This window comes from Polypterus senegalus, chromosome 1 (assembly GCF_016835505.1).
Source record: "Polypterus senegalus isolate Bchr_013 chromosome 1, ASM1683550v1, whole genome shotgun sequence".
Lineage (NCBI taxonomy): Eukaryota > Metazoa > Chordata > Cladistia > Polypteriformes > Polypteridae > Polypterus > Polypterus senegalus.
The window spans coordinates 6,879,967-6,899,373 of NC_053154.1; the positions used below are offsets into that span (position 1 = coordinate 6,879,967).

General features: G+C 41.8%; 1 long non-coding RNA gene across 1 annotated transcript; it reads left to right on the top strand.

The window, feature by feature from the left end:
* Nucleotides 1-1,073: 1,073 nt before the first annotated feature.
* Nucleotides 1,074-18,093, top strand: LOC120517636. The gene is made up of 3 exons (XR_005631071.1): nt 1,074-1,141; nt 17,833-17,933; nt 18,074-18,093. It is a non-coding gene; the product is annotated as an uncharacterized LOC120517636 (long non-coding RNA).
* The last annotated feature ends 1,314 nt before the right edge of the window (nt 18,094-19,407 follow it).

A 19,407-nucleotide genomic window follows, 5' to 3' on the forward strand; every position in this document is an offset into this window, starting at 1 on the left:
GGGCCACAGGGAGAACATGCCAACTGCAGATTGGCAGAATAGATTTGATCTCAAGTGGTTAAAGCTACCAGTGCCCACCAATTCACTGCCATACCACCGTACCATCAAAAAGAACCGACACACCAGAATGTCCTGATACAAACTTCAGGGGTAAAAGGAGAACGTGCCAACTGCACATTGGCAGATCAAATTTGATTTCAAGTCCTTAAAGCTACCAGTGCCCACGTCTTCACTGCCATACTGCCGTACAATCAAAAAGAACAGACACATCAGAGTGCCCTGAAACTTCAGGGGTACAGGGAGAACATGCCAACTGCAGATAGGCAGATAGTTGGTTCTGATTTGATTTGAAGTCCTTAAAGCTACCAGTGCCCACCACTTTACTGCCATACCACCCTACAAACAAAACTAACAGATAAACCAGCATCCCCTGGGAGAGCATGCAGATCGTACACAGACAGAGACTTGACCAGTTTATTAACAGATGGCGTGCCAGTCCATTGCAGGCAAAATGGGAGGAAAACAGGGGTGCCCAGAGAAAACCAGCAGACGCACAGAGAGAACATGACAGACACTGACATGAACCATTACTTCCAACTGTACCAATCATGCCACCTAATAACCAATAATAGCATAACATAACATTCTCAGACCCAATAAATCCCTTGCACATATGAGAATCCAAGAGCCTGCTGTGACAGGAGCCAATCCGGACATCAGTCACCTCTGTGCCTACCCGTTTATAAATAGCCATTATCTGAATAAAGTAGGTGGCTCTGGCAGGTGCCACATAGACACTTCTCTGCAAGGCGCTATACTCGTCTGCAGTCCACGTGTTAGGATGGGCAAACCAACACACCTGTAAGACCAGCGGCCCCGGTGACCACGTCGAATCGCCTTTCTATCTCTTCATTCGTTCTTAAGGCAGAATGGACTCTTTCTTTCTTTCTTTCTTTCTTTCTTTCTTTCTTTCTTTCTTTGCTCTCACCCGCGCCGCACGTTGGCACCTCAACCCCTTTAGAAATCCCAGCCTGCGCAGCCGTCTAAACCGCAGATCTTCAGTTAGCCGACATGGGCGCCCGATGTGAAGGACGAGCCCGCGCGCAGGTGCTCCGCAGCGGCACATCAACGGTCGCCACAGGTGAGTGAGCCTCCGCTTTGATCTGCGGGAATTCTTCGGTGACTCGCGGCGGGAGAGCGCTGGGGGGGTTGAGGGGGGGTTGGTGGGGCTCAGCCGTTGACTTGACACTTTTAGGATGAGTGAAAGGTACGTGACCGCCCCCGGGCTGGTAGTCACAGCAAATATGGAACGGTGTCCGCGAAGCAGTTTACAGAGCGTCTCACAAGTTCTTAAGGAAAAAAAAGTGTTATGAAATATGACAATAAATACAAAATCGTAACCTGAAGTGGGAGGATAAATAATTAAATGTGTCACCAAAGGTATTTTGGGGGCTTATTTCTTTGTGTATTTATTTCATTATTCATTCATTCGTTAATTTCACTCGTCAAAGCTGAGAGGGCGGTAGGCGCGGCTAGACAGTGCCGTTTGGTGATCCTCGTATGTGTCCTGCGTGTTATGAACGGCATCTTTGCTTTTAGCCCTGTTACAGTTCTTTGAGCGTGGGAAAGGCGCTATATAAACACATTATTATTACAGGTGTGAAATTTTCAGTTTCAGTTGACATTTAATGTACGAATAAACACATTACAGAATACATTTAATGATGAAATGTATTCCATTGGATATTCAACTGATGATAATCAATATTCATTCAATACGCATTTTATGTTTTGAAGAACACATCATGAAGGTGTTGTCCATCTCTCCGCACACATTCTGACAGCCTGTTGTGGAAATTCTGCATTGCTCGACATAACACGTTAAGAGGAATGCCGGTGATTTCCTACTCAGTGGCGCGGCAATGGTTGCAGGACGTATGCGGTACATTTGGTTTTTAAGATGCCCCCACAGAAAAAAAAAATAATCACAAACAGTGAGATCTGAGGATCTCGGAGGCCATGGAGTGTCACCGATGCGTGAAATAGCGGCCATAGATTGTCAGGCAGTCTGCGAAGTGGCTCCGTCCTGTTGAAACCACGTTTTCGATGAGCAATCGGGACACGATCATGACGTCCTAACTGGTAGTGGGCGCCGCAGTCACACTATCGCCATTTTTATAAAAGACTTTCAGAGCGAACGCTTGTTGCGCGCCACTCCACTGCTCCGTTATAACTCTAAACGAGGCTGCGTTGGTCCCAAACAACCACCGACGACCCAGGGGATCGCTAACACCTAATTCCAAAACTTCCCGTTTCGGGTGGCGCTTTAATTAACGACTCTTCTGAACCAGTAAGAGAAAAGAAAAAAAAAAAAAAAACTTAATATCCCCCTCTGTCCTCTTCCAGTTAGGACGATTTCTTTTTAATTCAAGGGCGCATGCGTGAAAATTCATAGCAACTGTATCAAGAATTAACAGTCTTACGTAATAAGAATAATAATTATTATTATTATCATTATTATTGTGAATCAAACTTATTATTATTATTATTATTATTATTATTATTATTATTATTATTATTATTATTGTTGTTGTTGTTGTTGTTGATCGCGGGGGACGTAAACCTTCGGCCATCAACTGCGACGTTTACAGCAGACACTTCAGATGCCGACTCATAGCGACCAATTCGGAGTTTCTTGAATTAAAGCAACTGCTTCGCACTGTCATTCTGAGCAATTTACATTTATTTATTTATTTATTATTCAGGGTTTTACTAAAATCTTTTTCTATTATTTTTTTTAAAACAATATTCCTGAAATAAATAGAAGTACAAACATGAAAAGCACATCAATATCTTAAGCAAATTGTATATAAACAATTGATATCTGAGTAGTTTAATAAAAATACCGTACATTATATATTAAAATAATAATAGATATAACAATAAAACAAAAAAGAGACACACGGGTTACATTCATCTCTGTATATAGACAGGATCATTTCAGGGTGTGATTTCATATTGTTTATGGTATTAAAGAATACTGCTAAAAATATACAATTATATCATTATAATTATATTATTGGCTCAACTATGGCGACCCGCAGAGCATGCTGGGACTTGTAGTTCTTTTTGGCCAGCCCTGTTGGGTCCTGTGGGTGCCACTAGGGGGCACTACTTTGTCAAGCTCTAGATGTACCCAGAAGTATCAAGACCCCAGAAGTCCTCCTGGGTTTTATATAAAAGGAGTGGTCTCCTTGATCCAGGCGATGTCAGGAAGGAGGAAGACAAAGCTTGCTGGAGGAGATGGGGGAGTGATGGCAGAATTCCGGAGTGCAACAGAGCTGCGGAGAGAGGAAGAATCAGAGTGGCGGCTGTGGTGTGAGAAACGCATCCATGTAAGAGTTTCTCACAATAAAACCTTTTGAATTTATAGTGAACTTGTGACTGAGCATTTGTGTTTATGGAGCTGCAGCGCCCCCTGGGGGACCACAATGCCCTCAATGTGTTCCTGTGAATGTTTCTCTTGGTCCTCGAGCCTCTTCATTCAGTTCCTTGTCCCTTTCTGTGTGGAGGTTGCTTGTTCTCTCCATGTGCACATATGAATGTTTCTTGAAGGTCTCCAAGTTTCCTTCATATGCCCTCTCAGTCCCGGGTTCAAATCCCAGCCTCAGTGCACTTTTCCCTGTCGGTGTGTGTGGGTTCAGAGGGGGTGTGGGGTTAGTGGGGGGCTTCTACTGACTCCTCCTCCTGTGTTTATGGGAGATCTGGGTTCAATCCCCCCTCTAAACTCTCTATCTGCAGGTTGCATGTTCTCCTGACCTCTCTTTGTATTTTTCCCTGCGTCCTCACAGTTTTGGGGGCTTAGCTTTGATTTCCAGCCTGGTTCTCATTTCCCATGGGGAGTCTACAGGTTCCCCCCATGTTCTTTAGTTCCTTCAGTTTCCTCCCACCTCCCAGGACTTGGCTTCAGTTCCCAGCCCAATCACTTTGTGTGCTCTCAATGTGTCCAATTGGACGATTCATCAAGGCTGAAGAAATTTTTATTCGGTTCTCAACCCTTTCTCTTTTTAAGTGGGGGTCTGCATGTGACGCCCTTTACAGGACTGCCTTCTGGCTTCTGCCACATCTTCAGAGATCTGCTTCACTTTGATAAACGGACTTCCCATCCAGGGTTGCTTTCTGCCTGTGCAGCCCCCTGGCCCACATGGGACCACTAAACAGACTGTGGCCTGCTGTATCTGGGGGTCCATCAAACAGCTCAGAGCTCCATAGCGCAACTCACACGTTTCTTCTTTACTTGCACTGGTGGCGCTCCTGTCTGTTCACCTTTGCAAGTAATTACGCCCTAATTCTGTCACCTTGCTTGTAGGAGCCTCTCATCAGTGCCACTTGATACGCTAATTATTGTACCGCCCCCCCCCAAATCAAATTATGAATGAAGTGCCAGTGCTTCTGATTTGTTTTACCTGAGGATGCTGATTTAGTCTGAAAAGTGTAACGGAAAGTGAAACCGAAATGTGAGGTGACACCGGTTAGCCTTCTAACATGTGCCATATCAAGGTGTGTGGCACCAATGCCATGCATATTGTCGGCGCCACCTACTGGATGCTTTTACAAAGGCTGCCCTCCTAATGCTCATGGCATTTGGTGCGCATCTCAAAGCTGTAAAAGTCAATGTGGCCCAGCGGCAAAGGACACGGACTAGAAATGACAATGACGCGGCTTCAGTCTCAGCCTCAATGTCACCCTGAGTGAGCAACTTCATCTGCCGAAATGAGAAGTGAGGTAATATACGGGGGCGACTGCAGTTTATTAATGGAATGGTATTAACTATAGAAAGGCACTATATTACTGAGCAAGGCTGTGGCTAAAGCACTGAACTTTACACCACCAGGGTGCGGGTTCAACTCTGAGTGAGTGACATCCCCTGCCATTATTGAAAGTGAAATACCAATATATATATATATACAGTACAAGAGATAGATAGATAGATGGATATGAAAGGCACTATATGATAGATAGATAGATAGATAGATAGATATGAAAGGCACTATATAATAGATAGATAGATAGATAGATAGATAGATAGATAGATAGATAGATAGAGTGAAAGGCACTATATGATAGATAGATAGATAGATAGATAGATAGATAGATGAAAGGCACTATATAATAGATAGATAGATAGATAGAGTGAAAGGCACTATATGATAGATAGATAGACATGAAAGGCTCTATATAATGGATAGATAGACATTCATGTATGTATATGTGTATGTACTATATATCTATATTTATATCTTTATATAATGAAGCAGTTTTGTATTCTACTTGTAAAGCTCTTACTAGCATTCACTATTGTAAGGCACTATATATAAGCACAGATGACAGTCCCGTCTCTGCTTTCTCTCACTTGATACTTCTTCTGTCTTTATTTCAAACTATGACAGCTATGAGAGCTTGAAGTGCTCTGCAGTGACGTTTACTATCAAAAGGCGCTATATGTGAACACAAAGACTGAAGTTCAGGACCCGTGTGTGACTCTGTGTTCATAATTTCATCAAGCAGATCACTGATGATGGCAAACATATTTTGATGAAGTTGTCCTACAGCTCAGGCACCACACCTTTGTATTAGTTCTGAAAACAGTTATGGATACGTACGTCTGTGCTTTTATAGTGCCTTACATCATCACTGTAAGACAAATTCTGTTAAAAAAAGCTTGCTCATAAGATCATTTCTAAAACCCCCTCCCCTACACACACACACACTCACACACTCACACATGCATGATTTACATCAGAGCCAACTACAGCAGTCATTAGCTGCCCTCTGTTGGTGAATTGGAGTACTGCTGTTTATTGGCCAATAGCAATTTTTTCTTGATTTCATATACTGTACTTTGTTAATCCCCGATAGGAAATCATTTTTGCGGGTCAGAGTGCAGGGTCAGCCATTGTATAGCACCCCTGGAGTAACTGTCAGGTTAAGGGCTTCTTTAAGAGCCTAACAGAGCAGCCTCCTTTCTGGCAGTAATGGGGTTTGAACCAGCAACCTTCCAGGTACAAGCGGTGACATACTATTTGAGCTTGGCATTAACTTTCTTAACAGGATTCATGGTAATGGGGTGGCACAGCCTGATAACACGGAACACCCTCTACTGGTAACGATGGATACTGCTGTCGATTGGCCAGTAATTATTTGGAACTTAATATATTCAAATGGGATTTGTGATAATGGGGTAGCACAGCCTGATAGCATTGTATATTAATTATTTTGAGTTTAAAATATTCAAATCTGTTTAATGGGATTTGTGATAATGGGGTAGCATATTCTGACAGCACCGAGAACCCTCTACTGGTGATGGTGGTACTGCTGTTGATTGGCCAGTAATTATTTGGAACTTAATATATTCAAATGGGGTTTTTAATATTAGGGTAGCATATTCTGATAGCCCTGAGTGCCCTCTATATGCGAGGATGGGTACGCTTGTTGATTGGTTAGTAGTTATTTTGAGCATAACATATTCAAACCTGTTTATTGGGATTTGTGGTAATGAGGTAGCAAATTCTGATTGCACTGACTGTCTCCTACTGGCAATGATGGGTACTGCGGTTGATTGGCCAATAGTTGTTTTGAGCGTAACATATTCAGATCTGTTTAATGGGATTTCTGATAGCGGAGTGGCTTATTCTGATAGCACTGGATCCCCTCTACTTGTGACTATGGCCACTGCTGTTGATAGATAGATAGATAGATAGATAGATAGATAGATAGATAGATAGATAGATAGATAGATAGATAGATACTTTATTAATCCCAAGAGGATATTCCCATACTCCAGCAGCAGCATACTAAAGAACAATATTAAATTAAAGAGTAATAACAATGCAGGTATAACAGACAATAACTTTGTATAATGTTAACGTTTACCCCCCCCGGGTGGAATTGAAGAGTCACATAGTGTGGGGTCTCCTCAGTCTGTCCGTGGAGCAGGATGGTGACAGCAGTCTGTCTCTGAAGCTGCTCCTCTGTCTGGAGATGATCCTGTTCAGTGGATGCAGTGGATTCTCCATGATTGACAGGAGTCTGCTCAGCGCCCGTCGCTCTGCCACGGATGTCAAACTGTCCAGCTCCGTGCCTACAATAGAGCCTGCCTTCCTCACCAGTTTGTCCAAGCGTGAGGCGTCCCTCTTCTTTAAGCTGCCTCCTCAGCACACCACCGCGTAGAAGAGGGCGCTCGCCACAACCGTCTGATAGAACATCTGCAGCATCTTATTGCAGATGTTGAAGAATGCGAGCCTTCTAATGAAGTATAGTCGGCTCTGTCCTCTCTTACACAGATCATCAGTATTGGCAGTCCAGTCCAGTTTATCATCCAGCTGCACTCCCAGGTATTTATAGGTCTGCACCTTCTGCACAGTCACCTCTGATGATCACGGGGTCCATGAGGGGCCTGGGCCTTCTAAAATCCACCACCAGTTCCTTGGTTTTGCTGGTGTTCAGCTGTAATTTAACAAAGTCCTTGATTAGGTTCCTATACTCCTCCTCCTGCCCACTCCTGATGCAGCCCACCATAGCAGTGTCGTCAGTGAACTTTTGCACATGGCAGGACTCCGAGTCATATTGGAAGTCCGATGTATGTTGGCTGAACAGGACCGGAGAAAGTCCAGTCCACTGCAGCGCTCCTGTGCTGCTGACCACAATGTCAGACCTGCAGTTCCCAAGACGCACATACTGAGGTCTGTCTGTAAGATAGTCCATGATCCATGACACCAGGTATGAATCTACTCCCATCTCTGTCAGCTTGTCCCTAAGGAGCAGAGGTTGAAGGCGCTAGAGAAGTCCAGAAACATAATTCTTACTGCACCACTGCCTCTGTCCAAGTGGGAGAGGGATCGGTGTAGCATTACCTAACCCTAACCCTAACCCTAATTTGCCAGTAGTTATTTGGGACGTAATATATTCAAATAAGATTTGTGATAATGGGGTAGATTATTCTGATAGCACTGAGCACCCTCTACTGCTGAAGATGGGTTCTGCTGTTGATTGGCCAGTAGTTATTTTGAGTCTAACATATTCACATTTTTTAATGCGATTTGTGATAATGGGGTAGCATATTCTGACAGCACTGATTGCCCTCTACTTGTGAGGGTCTGTACTGTGGTTGATTTGCCGGTAGTTATTTTGAGCCTAACATATACAATCCTACTTAATGGGATTTGTGGTAATGGGGTGGGCATTGGGCAGTCTGGGCATCATTGCATCACAGGACCACCAACACACCAGAATCGACTGATCACACCAACGCACACATGCTTGCTATGTCTGATTTACAGACTCAGGCAGATCTCATTCACACCATGACTATTTTCATTATTTCATTATTATTATTATTACTTGTATTATTTTAGGCCGCTGAAATACTGCTGGACTGGTGCACACAGTTTTCTCATTTTTAGGATCACTCCGCTTCACTCCCAGATGACTTTATCCTCGTGTTCATCTGTCAATTCCCACACCAGCTCACGTCTGAACTCCTGGCCGGCTCCTGGAGACCCTCGGCAGTGCGCATGTGTAATTAGCTGCAATCAGAAGTGCTCGTCGCCTAATGAGAGAGGGCAGACATGACTGATGCTCTGCAGATATCCGGCTGACTTTTTTATTTGTCGTCATAAAAGAGACAGGAGAAGGACACGGTTAGCCAATAAGTCACAGGCCTCGTTATCCCCTGTTATCGTGAGTACGTCGGTAGATTTTGTGTGTCGAATAAATAATCTTTAAGAGCCCCCTGAGGTCAAAAAAAAAAAAAAATCACTGTAGTTCACATTAAGGAGGAATTAATGGAGACTCCAGGTTTGAAATGAAATGCACTGCAGCACATTGGAAATGGTGGAGGAAATTGCATCCGGAATGTTCCATCCCAAGACGAAATCAGGACTGTGTGTGGCTTGACAATGATTGTCACATCTACTGAATGAGTGTGTCATGAGTTCCACTTAACCTGGTTGATCCCTATAGTGAAGGTTAGGGGGCGCCACAGAGCCCCAAATCCTAAGCACAAACACCCAAAAACAGTCCCGGGTTCAAATCCAAGGGGTGCTCATTACAAAACAGCCAAGCAAAGTGCTTCTTCGTCCTTCTCTCTCTCTCCATCCCTCCTCTTCACTGCTACTCCTCCAGTCGCGTGTTGAAGGTCTCCACTCTGTGGCCGCTGAAAGTCGGGAACAACAGAAGGTGGAAACCAATAAAAAGTAAAAAGCAATTTCTTTATTCTTGGTGAGCAGAGAGGCTGCCTCCACCTGCCAGCTCAATTTGCTACGTGCAGCAAGCCTTTCACTGACAGTCAGATCAGGCAGCCTGTCCAAAGAAGGGAGTTCGCTCAGTTTTATACCAGTTTAGAGCACCACAGATGTGATGTTTGCTCTGAGGATGTTGATGGAGAAGTTTAGAGAAGGCCAGAAGGAGTTGCATTGTGTCTTTGTGGACCTGGAGAAAGCAGATGACAGGGTGACTAGAGAGGAGCTGTGGTATAGTATGAGGAAGTCGGGAGTGGCAGAGAAGTACGTAAGAGTTGTGTGACCGTGGTGAGGTCTGCAGTGGGAGTGATGGAGGTGGGATTACTTCAGGGATCGGCTCTGAGCTCTTTCTTATTTGTAATGGTGATGGACAGGCTGACAGATGAGATTAGACAGGAGTCCCCGTGGACTGTGATGTTTGCTGATGACATTGTGATCTGTAGTGAGAGTAGGGAGCAGGTTGAGGAGATCCTGGAGAGGTGGAGATATGAGAGGAGAGGAGAGGAATGAAGGTCAGTAAGAACAACAGAATACATGTGTGTGAATGAGAGGTAGGCCAGTGGAATGGTGAGGATGAGGGGAGTAGAGTTGGCAAAGGTGGATGAGTTTAAATACGAGGGATCAACAGTACAGAGTAATGGGGATTGTGGAAGAGAATTGAAAAGGAGAGTGCTGGCAGGGTAGAGTGGGTGGAGAAGAGTGTCAGGAGTGATTTGTGACAGACGGGTATCAGCAAGAATGACAGTGAAGGTCTACAGGACGGTAGAGAGACCAGCTATGTTATATGGGCTGGGGAAGGTGGCACTGACCAGAAAGCTGGAAACAGAGCTGGAGGTGGCAGAGTTAAAGATGTTAAGATTTGCACTGGGGGCGACGAGGATGGACAGGATTAGAAATGAGGACATTAGAGGGTCAGCTCAAGTTGGATGGTTGGGAGACAAAGTCAGAGAGGCGAGATTGCGTTGGTGTGGATATGTGAAGAGCAGAAATGCTGGGTATATTGGGAGAAGGATGCTAAGGATAGAGCTGCCAGGGAAGTGGAGAAGAGGAAGGACTAAGAGAAGGTTTATGGATGTGGTGAGAGAGGACATGCTGGTGATGGGGGTGACAGAGCAAGATGACGAGGACAGAAAGATGATCTGCTGTGGCAAATCCTAATGGGAGCAGCCGAAAGAAAAGAAGAAGAACAAGAAGAAGAATTTTACTAAACAAAAAAAAGGAAGTATGGCAGCTAAATATGAGGTCATGCAGAGTTTGCAAGTAGCTGAAGATGACACATTACATCATTACGTGCAGAAGTACACGGTAGTCTTTATGGCTAGTTTTGCAGGACAGTTACAGAGACAGCACTTTGCAAAACATGTACTTCCCTATTCTTCCGCACCATCAAGGTTACAACAGTTCAACGGCTATGTGGCAGTTACAATTTAAGAATCTTATTATAGCTTGCGTTTTGCACATAATGATCATCACACATAATAATTGGTTATACAATATCAAAAGCTACCTTAAAAGTTAGTTTAGCACATTTGTCATTAAGGAATACACTCTTACAGCTTAGTGTCTGTATTAGATTACATTTGTTCAGTTAGCATAATACATCCTTATTTATTAATACATACGTGACATGTTTCTTATAGTTCTATTAGCACCATACTTTATTATTTGGAAAGACGGAAGCACTTTAATTCTAAATATTTCTTCCTCCACTCCCAGCTGTGACTCACCTGGACAAGGCAGTGCCGTCCCTTTTATTGAGGACCAGGGAGTACTTCTGGTGCCAGGGCTCCGCCCATTGGAAGCACTTCCGGGTCAAATGGAAGTCTTAAATTACTTAGGAGTGTAACTCCCTGCAGCACCTTCTTGCTACACCCACGGACCCCAACAGGCCTGTGTTACTGGACTACAATTCCCAGCATTCCCTGTTGGTGTCCAAACAGTTCCCTGCTGCCATCTAGTGTGCTGGGGGGAATTAAAAGCCCCTTGAGAGAGAGAGAGAGAGAGAGAGAGTCCCTTCCCTGTCCCTTTCTTGTATATCCCAGCCAGGGAAGGTATTGTGAATACATCTGGTGTAACTGGGGCCTCCCGTCCAGGTCAGGAACAGCAACAACAGCGGCAACAACTGTATATTTATTTATTATCACACGAGGAGTGTTGCAGTGGGCTTTAATAGGCCCTGTCCTTTATCAGCAATGCCTTGACAGTTTAAGGCAGGGGTCTCCAACTCCAGTCCTGGAGAGCTACTGTGGCTGCAAGTTTTCATTCTAACCCAGCGATACTCAACCTTTAAGTATTTGTGACCCGAGTTTTCATAACGGTTTTAGTCACACACCCTAACGTTTTTTTGAAACCCTAATAAAATGTATTCCTATATTTTTTGCTGCCAATACACCTATAATAAAATCCACCTAAGTTTCGACATTTATCTAACTCTGTATTTATTTTTCTAGTATCAGAAGTAGTTTAAGTTCATTTGTTTAGGTTTCAATAGATGTATTTTTCATATTTTCGATTCTTGTTTTCTTTTTTTCACATCTTCGCGCCCCCTTTTTTGTTACCCGCAGGTTCAGAACCGCCGTTCTAACCCTTTCCTTAATTAGTAACCCGTTCTTGCTTCTAATTAACTATTTCACCTTTACATTAACCCTAATCCATGAATGACGGGGTCTCCAAGACCCCCAGTCGCAGATTTTCAAATTCTTTCCCTTTCAAGGTAATACGACGGCCATGACATTTTCTGACTTTTCATTTTGTGTTGTCTTGAAAAATGTGCCGAAATCCGCTTCTCAATAGCTTAGTGCAAATAAGTGCTACAGTAGCACAAAGTAGTTGGGGCTTTCCGAGACCCCCCATTTGTGGAAACGTTACCATTTTTGTACGAGCGTTTTGCTTCGTTTTATATTTTATATTTGAATTTTCTATTTACTTCGGCAAAGATCTTCGTTTCGGGTCCACTACCTCTCGTCAGACGATCCAACGAGTACTACAGTCGTCTGCTAGGATTGAACAACTGGCTACAGGGTTTCTGCAAGAAGAAGGATGTCGGTTTCATCAACAATTGGAATCTCTTTTGGAAAGGCCGCGTTTCTTCAAGCGTGATGGCCTGCATCTGAACAGGGTCCTCTCCAAAAACATATCGAAGGTAATTCGTTTATCTTGACTATCTGTCTCTGCTCTTAACCCTTCCGAAATAATACTGTTGTGCTAGGACATGATAATGTTTAATAGAATCTTCCATTAAAGTGCACAACATTAATACTATAATAAGACGTAGACATAAAAAAATCTAGGAAATACGGCATAAACTCCAATAATCTAATTAAAATTACTATTTTAGAGGACCAATGTATTAAAACTATAAAAACAGATCACAGATTAAACAAAAAATACACACAGAGCGGCGCTAATAATAATAATTTAGTTCCTATTCCAAATATCAATAACGCACATAGTACTCATCTCTGCACCTCCGAAACATTAAATATGGCACTATTAAATGTTAGAGCTTTAACTAACAAAACGTTTTTTATCAACGATCTTATTAGTGATAAAAATAGATTTATATTACTAAATGAAACATGGCTTGTTCAGATGCACGGCTGTTTTAATCGAATCTGCCTCGGATTACAGTTTTACTCATGCAGACCGCCAGGGAAAAAGGGGGGGCGGATTGGCTAACATTTACTCGAGCCGATTAAAATGTAAAGATGTCAGTTTTGGTAAGTTCAAGTCCTTTGAGTATCTCGCCGTTGTTATTCATGGAGATTCTCAAGTTCTAGTACTATCCGTGTATAGACCTCCTAAATATAACGCGTCGTTTTTTGAGGAATTCTCTGACTTAATGTCAATTTTAATTACTAACTATGACACACTCCTAATAGTTGGCGACTTTAATTTTCATATAGATAATCAGTGTGATCTAAAAGTAAAAGAATTTATGAACCTCCTGGATTCTTTTGATTTGAGACAACTCATAAATCAGCCTACACATAAAACAGGTCATACATTAGACTTAGTGATTACTAAAGGACTGAAAGTTGATATAAAACAGATCATTGATATTGGTCTATCAGACCATTTTCTTCTACTTTTTAATATAGAAATAATGATAAAAAACACTCATGAGAAGCATATTGTTAAAAACGCTTCTTTGACTCGGCAGCAGCTTTAAAACTTACAAACATTTTAAGCAATCAGTCCGTTTATAGTGCCAGCTATAATAGCGAGGATAATGTAAATAGTAAGGTGGAAAGATTTAATACTAAAGTGAGAGCTGCTGTTGACATAGTTGCACCTGAAAAGACAGTGAAAAAATCTTCTAGCATTGTTATACCATGGAAGACCCAAAGAGTGTCTGATTTAAAGAGAACATGCCGTAGAGCTGAGCGTCAATGGAGGAAGACTAAACTTACTATCCACCACGAAATATTAAAAGTCAAAATAACAGAATACAATAACACTGTCCGTCTTGAGAGACGCTGCTATTTCTCAAGATTATAAATAACAATGCTAGTAATCCCAGAGTCTTATTTTCTACAATTGATCGCCTACTAAACCCAGGTAGCTCAAAGGAATGCCTCCTAAGTGCTTCCAGTGAAACCTGTGAGGCTATCGCTGTATTTTCAATCAAAAATTAATGATATTAGAAATAACATAGTATATCCTCCAACACTAAGGATCCTCCTAAACCCCAGCATCCTGTTATAAACAAATTAAACTCTTTCACTAGGATAGATTTACCTGATTTACAAAAAATATCTCAATTAAAACCTCCACCTGTCCTTGACCCATACCAACAAGGTTTTTCAAAGAAGTATCAGGCGTGCTAATTGATAATGTTCTTGACATAGTAAATTGTCACTAGATACTGGGGTCTTCCCAGACTGTCTTAAGACTGCTGTAGTTAAACCCCTACTTAAGAAACATAATCTGAATCATGAATAATTTTAGACCCATCTCTAACCTGCCTTTCTTAAGTAAAGTTCTAGAGAAGGCAGTCATTATGCAGTTAAATGACCACCTAAATAAACATGCTATTCTTGATAAATTTCAGTCAGGTTTTAGAACAAATCACAGCACAGAAACTGCACTCGTTAAAGTAGTAAATGACTTGTGGGTAAATGCAGACAGAGGCCATTTATCTGTTCTCATCCTCTTAGATCTGAGTGCTGCATTTGACACCATTGATCACAACATTCTTAGAAATCGCCTTAGTCAATGGGTGGGCCTCTCTGGCAGTGTCTTAAATTGGTTTGAATCCTACCTGACAGGGAGAAAATTTTTGTTAGTTGTGGAATTACAACTCAAGACACATGATATCCATATGGTGTTCCACAAGGCTCTATCCTGGGTCCGCTGCTATTCTCAATCTACATGCTTCCGTTAGGTCAGATTATCTCAGGGCACAACGTGAGCTACCACAGCTATGCTGATGACACACAGCTGTACTTATCAATAGCACCTGATGACCCGATTCTATTGATTCACTAACACAATGTCTGACTGTATCTCAGAATGGATGAATAGTAATTTTCTCAAGTTAAATAAAGAGAAAACTGAAATTTTAGTGATCAGCAATAATGGATACAATGAGGCTATTAGAAATAAACTGGATACATTAGGATTAAAAGTCAAGACGGAGGTAAAAGCTTAGGGGTGATTGTTGACTGTAATCTGAATTTTAAATCACATATTAATCAGATCATTAGGACAGCATTTTTCACTTAAGAAACATAAGTAAAGTTAGACCTCTTATATCACTGAAAGATGCTGAGAAATTAGTTCACGCGCTTGTTTTCAGTCGACTAGATTACTGTAACGCACTCCTCTCAGGACTACCCAAAAAGATATAAATCGCTTGCAACTAGTGCAGAATGCAGCTGCTAGAATCCTAACTAGGAAAAGAAAATCGAACACATCACTCCAGTTTTGATGTCACTACACTGGTTACCTGTGTCATTCAGGATTGACTTTAAAATTCTGCTTATGGTTTATAAAGCCTTAAATAATCTCCCCATCTTATATATCGGAATGTCTGACACCTTATATTCCAAATCGTAACCTCAGATCCTCAAATGAGTGTCTCCTTAGAATTCCAAGAACAAAACTTTAAAAGAAGTGGTGAGGCGGGCCTTCTGCTGTTATGCACCTAAAATCTGGAATAGCCTGCCAATAGGAATTCGCCAGGCTGATACAGTAGAGCACTTTAAAACACTGCTGAAAACACATTACTTTAACATGGCCTTTCTATAACTTCAATTTAATCTTAATTTAACTTAATCCTGATACTCTGTATGTTCAATTCTTCATAATAACTATTCATGGTGGCTCTAAAATCCGTACTGACCCCTACTCTCTTCTGTTTCTTTTTCCGTTTCTTTGTGGTGTGGCCTGCCACCACCACCTACTCAAAGCTTCATGATGCTCCAACAATGATGGACGGATTAAAAGGCAGAAGTCTACGTGACCATCATCATCATCAAGCCCTTCCGTGAGAACCCTAAATCCAAAGAGGACTGTTTCATTTATGTTAGGTAGAATGCCCAGAGGGGACTGGGGGTCTCATGGTCTGGAATCCCTACAGATTTTATTTTTTCTCCAGCCGTCTGGAGTTTTTGTTTTTCTGTCCCCTGGCCATTGAACCTTACTCTTATTCGATGTTAATTAATGTTGATTTATTTTTTTTTTATTGTGTCTTTTATTTTTCTATTCTTTATTATGTAAAGCACTTTGAGCTACTGTTTGTATGAAAATGTGCTATATAAATAAATGTTGTTGTTGTTGTATTTAAATTTGTATTTTCTTTGGTTTAAATGTTCTTATTCCTGCCTGAGACATTGCTGGTGTATAGTTTGTTGAAGATCAAGTCCAGTTGATGTGTTTATGAACAAAGAGTCAACGACCAACAAAGGAATTCAATGCAAGTGAAGCCCTGGCTGAAATAATGAAGGAGATGTCGGATTTCGATACATCAGACAACTCAAATGAAGAGGACAACGATGATGGAAGTGACGCTGTGTCAAGTGATGAGAAAGCAAAAGTTGGCAGCAAATGTAGCTAAGAAGCGACGCTGTCACATGTGCCCAAGGGCAAAGGAGAGAAAGATAAAGGCCGCTTGCTCCCAGTGCACACTTCCGGTTTGCCAGCAACATTCAGAGCGTGCGTTCCCTTGTGCGTCTGGCCTGCAAACAAGTTGAAGTTGAGGCAGATTCTGAGTGCGAATCAGACGTGCAACTGACGTCTTGTTTTAGTGCAACTAGGACTGTATCTTATATGATGTGGTGAACACTGAACACGCATTACTATTACAAAGGTAACATGTAAGCCATCGAAAATTTACATCACATTTACTTCATTTCAGAGGTAATAAAAATTTCTGAACTTATTGTATTGCTTCTTAGGCAGATATAACCAGTGGTCTGCAAGATGGGGATCTGCAAGACCCCCCATTCATGGAAACGTTATTAAAATGGCATTCATGAACAAGGGTTAATTGACTTTTCTTGAGACTCTGACCACTAGCTGGCACCTAAACATAAATTTGATGTAAAGTGATGTGATGACCAACTAAGTTGGGGCCTCAAACTCTAACCTTCATTCAGTTTCTTAACTTGAAGCCAAGTCTCATTGCTAATTAATCCCATTATTTAATTCCATGGCGCTTGCTCATTCTGCCATGGCAGACATTTCCAAAACGGTTGATTTTCTTTTTGAAGAGCGCTGGCTGTCAAAATGTTTTGTGGACCTGAGCAGATCGACATCACTGAGGCCTTCACCTTTTGTTATTTTTTAGTTATTGTGTGATGGATGCAGGTGGTCCTTTATGTGTTGGTACGCTTTGTGTCTTAATATCATTTGTTTGCTACTAAAGGAAAAAAGAAATAATCAAGGGGGCCGAGTCTTAAGTTGTGCATCAATTAAAATTAAGGCAAAGAGTTGATTAGCAGCAAAATCCAGACCCTAATTAAGAAAAGGGTTAGAATGAAAACCCTGCAGCCACAGTAGCTCTCCAGGACTGGAGTTGGAGACCCCTGCTCTAAGGTCTATGGGGGGTTGCTTTATTGATCTAAATTGTCTTCCTCATCGTGTGACATTGCCCACCACACTGGTGAAAAACTCCATTGGCTGATGGGTAGCCTTGAGCAGCGTGAGGATGTGGTGGCACCAGTCTTGTCTGTGCTCAGGAAAGTCTTGAGGGTGAAGCCGCCATCTCTGCTGTTACCTCACCAACAACTGAACATTTTCAAACCTGCTTAATTGGGGGTTCGGGGGTCATCTTCTAATAGTACTGGGCAGTATCTGCGCATTGCTTGGTTTTCAGGCTCTTTTATGCCACGCGTTATTTAGTTGTCTACACGTGCAGCTTGTCGAGCTTTATGAATGGGTGGGCCGCGGTTTGTTGTTATTTAACGGTCTGTACTGATATGTAGTTTATGTTTGATTGTCAATTTGGAATGATTATTCTTCATATTTTTATATTGTTTGGCTCATAATTGTGTATTGTCTCTTTTAAATGTGTCTCTATTCCCTACAGTTTGTGGGTGGAGCCCCAGTAGGCGGAGCCACCATTATGTCCCTAGCACTGGTCAGAAGTGAGAACCGGCAGCCGAGTTGTGCAATGGTTGGAGTTTTACTGTAAGTGCTGTTATTCCTCTGGACTTTCTGTTTTTATTCATTCATTTTTTGCTCTGTTATTGGGTGTCTCTTTTGGTTTCTGTCTTGGGATTCATTGGCTTTACCTTAACTCCTTTTCTCTCTATATTTGTTCTTTTCAGCAATTTGGTTCTTGTTGTGGGGTACAAAATCTGATATATTTTGGTTTATATGTCCATTATATTTTGTTCAAGACAAGTCAACAGATGAGCTACATTCAGGACAAATCAAAGCATGTCTTCTTCCCAGATATACCTCACCTTTAAAACAGCTATTCCAACAAAGAAAGGAAGACATGCTAGTGGCTCAATTACTTAATAACCTGAGAAAGGATGGCAATCTTATTATCTTACAGCCTGGGAAAGGAAGGCATAGCGATACCTCAGAGAACATAAAGTTTTATTGAAAATGGACAGTGAATGAATTCTTCATAGTGACAGCCAGCCAATCAGAATATCTAACAATCACATCTTGCAAATTCCCCTGGTATAATTTTAGAATAAATATGCCTTGTCTGAGGAGTGATATAGTAAGTGAGTAAGGAGAGAGGAAGAGGAAGGGACGAAGATATCAGAAGAGAACAGAGTGACGTCAGTGTGAAGCCGTTTCCATCTGATCGTCAGAAAAGCATCTATGAGCAAATACGAGTGCTCGATCACAAGCCACCTGTGACATTCATCCTTATCATCTTTACTTTTTAGTAAGCTTTTTCTAAAGATTATATATATCCAGACTTTACTGTCAGTCCTATTTTCTATTATTCTTTGTTCCAGTGGTATTATTATTATTCCTGTAATAAATACCATGCTGCTTTTAACTTTCTGTGCTTTGTCTTAATGTCTATAGAGTGATTGAAGTAATAAGTTAGATTTCTTTGCCATACGCTCTGCGCTGCGAGGTTTATTAAGGCTGAGGGTGAGAGCTCCACCCAATAGTAGGGAACAGGACGTAAAGAAGGTATTCTTGGATGACAAATGGCCTATATTCTTGGATGCTGAGCCTATGTATGTTTAAATGTATTCTTGTAGACCAAAAGTAATATTTAGGTCAAAGATATCATTAAAAACATCTTATGCTGCTCGTGCCGATAATAAGTAGGTCTTGTGAAGTGCTGAGAGAGTGACAGGCTGTGTTATTCCTAAGGCACTTTTGTGGTTTAAAGTGCTAGAGGTTAACCAGCTGTGTGTGTGTCATTATTGGGGCACTGTTGTGGTTAGGGTCTGTGTGTGTGCGTGTAGCTATGTATGTGTGTGTTCATCTTAAAGTGCAACAGTAGACCAACCCGATAACGAACTTGACGAGTACTCTTATGCTTGGGAAAACAGGTAAAGCGTCAGTAGAGGAAAATACTACAATACTACAGTTGTTGGTGTACAAGTGGAAGGTTAATGGCCGTCCTTCTTCTTAAGGGGCTTTTAGACCAATTTGGAGATATTTTAGTTTGTTTTCAAAGCTA